Source organism: Microcebus murinus, chromosome 26 (genome assembly GCF_040939455.1).
Source record: "Microcebus murinus isolate Inina chromosome 26, M.murinus_Inina_mat1.0, whole genome shotgun sequence".
NCBI lineage: Eukaryota > Metazoa > Chordata > Mammalia > Primates > Cheirogaleidae > Microcebus > Microcebus murinus.
Window position 1 is genome coordinate 1,524,746 of NC_134129.1, and position 3,052 is coordinate 1,527,797.

Consider the following 3,052-nt stretch of genomic DNA (forward strand, 5'->3'; position numbering starts at 1 on the left):
CCTGGGCTAGAGTGCCGTGGCATCAGCCTAGCTCACAGCAACCTCAAACTCCTGGGCTCAAGCAATCCTCCTGCCTCGGCCTCCCAAGTAGCTTGGGACTACAGGCATGCGCCACCATGCCTGGCTGATTTTTTCTATGTATTTTTAGCTGGCCAATTAATGTCTTTCTATTTTTAGTAGAGACAGGGTCTTACTCTTGCTTAGGCTGGTCTTGAACTCCTGAGCTCAAACGATCCTCCCGCCTCAGCCTCCCAGAGTGCTAGGATTACAGGCATCAGCCTCCATGCCCGGCCATAGAGTACCCAATTCCTTAGCTACATTTTCCACATTACTGTAGGTGAACCTGTTGTCTCCAGTTTCCAATAACATTCTCGTTTCCAAAGGTGCTACTACTGACAGTCTCCTTCAAGACCTTCAGACTTCTACTAATACTCTCTTCCAGGAACTTTGGGCTCTCACTAACACTGTTCAAAAGTCTTCCAGATTCCACCCACCACCAGTACCAAAGGAATACTGTCTTTGCTATTTGTTACAGTACCATACCACTTGTGTTCCCCAAATCTGTATGTTATCTGCTGCTGCATGGCAAGTTACCTCAAAACTTGGTGGCTTACAATGAACATTATTTCAGTTTCTATGGGTCACGAATTTGGGGGGTGGCTCAGCTGGGGCAGGCGGATCCACTTCCAAGATGGCTCACTCACATGGCTATTGGCAAGAAGCCTAGTTCCTCTCTGGCTCTTGGTAGAAGTTTTCAGTTCCTCAACACAGGGACATTTTCATAGGGCTTTGAAAGTGTCCTCAGGACATGACAACTGGCTTCCTATAGAGTGGACAATCCAAGGAGGAGCCCACAATGTCTTTTGTGAACTAGTCTCTTAAGTCAGACACCATCACCTCTGCTATATTTGATTGATTAGAACCAAGTCCCTAAGTGCATCGCTCAGTCAAGACAAGGAGAATTAAGCGACACCTTTTGAAGGGAGGAATGTTAAGAATATGTAGATACAGTTTAAAACTACACTGTCTTTACACAGAATAAAATGAGATACCCATCTTTTTTTCTTTTTCTTGAGACAATCTCGCTGCGTTGCCCAGACTAGAGTATCTAGAGTGCCGTGGCGTCAGCCTAGCTCACAGCAGCCTCAAGCTCCTGGGCTCAAGCGATCCCCCTGCCTCAGCCTCCCCAGTAGCTGGGACTACAGGCATGCGCCACCATGCCCGGCTAATTTTTCTATTTTTAGTAGAGATGGGTCTTGCTCTTGCTCAGGCTGGTCTGGAACTCTTGACCTCAAGCCATCCCCCCATCTCAGCCTTGCAGAGTGCTAGGATTACAGGCGTGAGCCACCATGTGGGCCTCAAAGTTACTAGAAATTACTTTTTTTTTTTTTTTTTTTTTTTGAGACAGAGTCTCACTTTGTTGCCCAGGCTAGAGTGAGTGCCATGGCGTCAGCCTAGCTCACAGCAACCTCAAACTCCTGGGCTCGAGCGATCCTTCTGCCTCAGCCTCCCGAGTAGCTGGGACTACAGGCATGTGCCACCATGCCCGGCTAATTTTTTATATATGTATATCAGTTGGCCAATTAATTTATTTCTATTTATAGTAGAGACGGGGTCTCGCTCTTGCTCAGGCTGGTTTTGAACTCCTGACCTTGAGCAATCCGCCCGCCTCGGCCTCCCAAGAGCTAGGATTACAGCCATGAGCCACCGCGCCCGGCCTAGAAATTACTTTTTTATATGCAAATGTCCTTTTAACTCAGCTAATCTGCTGCTGGCGATTCTCTCAATGGGCCCCTAGCCTGAGCACGCCCCATAGCCTGAGCACGCAACTGCTGTTACAAGCTTTGCGACTGAAAATTAAGATAGGGGTCTTAACTTAGATCTTATGAAAGAAAAACATGGAAGAAGCTGGAACAGAGGCTTGAAACTTTAGTCCAGTGACATGCAGGCCATAAAAATGGGAAAAATCAGAGGCAGTGACTGTGTATTTTTTTTAAGTTATTTCATACTAGTTTATTTAGGGGTTCCATTTTCACGCAGTCGATTTTACGCGTTTCTCATACACTCCACTCATTTGTTCATCTAGCTCTGAAGGGTTGGTTACTCAGTGTCATCTCGATCAGCCAACCATCTTCGTAACAAGATTTGTGGACAAGTCCTGGATTTTCTGCAAGAGCTTCATTCACTTTAGTTGCTTCTCCTGATAAAGGAGAAGGGGGTTGGCTAGCAGCTTTCACACTTTCCAAAACACGAAACTCGCCTTGTTTCATGCTGGCCTACCTTCGGCAGACTGCAGGCAACGTCTCAAAGCTTGCTGTGCCAGCGCTGCCGCCCACGGTGCCGACACCGCTTTCCGTTGTGAGCCGTTCGCGGTCCCCGCACGCTCCTCCGCGACACCGGTGTACAATTTGTTAGGCGGGAAAAAGCCCTGGAAAAAAAATGAATTTGCCATTTACTTTACCTGCAGACGACCGTGCTACCCATTGAGAATGTCCCAGCCTCACTAACGTGACTTTCCTAGGATTTGTGCGTCTTCCGTCTCCTGGCTAGTGGGGACGCGAAGAGGGGCGAGGGGCGCCAAGTGGGTTGGGGTTCAGGCGGCCTGACCTCGGGCGAGTGGCTTCACCGCTCCAGGCCCGGCACCCCTCCTGGGCGAACCGGGACGTTTCCGGGGAACCCGCCTTTGGCTTGTTTTCATGACTAAATGCGACAGTGTACGCAAAAATGCTCGGCGCATAAATGCTAGCTACGTTTTTGGCTATTTCTAAAGCAGATTTTTAACTGAAAAGAGGTGGGAGCGTTGGAAAGGAAAAGCTCTTCTGCACGCCATAAGATCCGAATGTAAAAGTGGAGCGGGGGCACTCTGTCGCCGGCCCCTCTCGGCCGCGAGGGACTGGGCCTCCGCCGCCCGCAGCGCCCGCGCCCGCGCCCAGAGGCGGGGCAGGAGGCGCGGCCGCGGCGCGGACTTGGGGTCCCTCCCGGGCCGCGTGACCGTGACAGGGCCGGCGGGCCGCGCGCAGGCCCCGCCCCGGTCCGCGCAGGCCCCGCCCCC

General features: G+C 50.9%; 1 long non-coding RNA gene across 1 annotated transcript; it reads right to left on the bottom strand.

The window, feature by feature from the left end:
• Nucleotides 1-1,987: 1,987 nt before the first annotated feature.
• Nucleotides 1,988-2,941, bottom strand: LOC142864724 (uncharacterized). Its single transcript, XR_012915064.1, has 2 exons — nt 2,281-2,941; nt 1,988-2,200 (listed from the first exon to the last, which is right to left on the bottom strand). It is a non-coding gene; the product is annotated as an uncharacterized LOC142864724 (long non-coding RNA).
• Between the last annotated feature and the right edge of the window lie 111 nt (nt 2,942-3,052).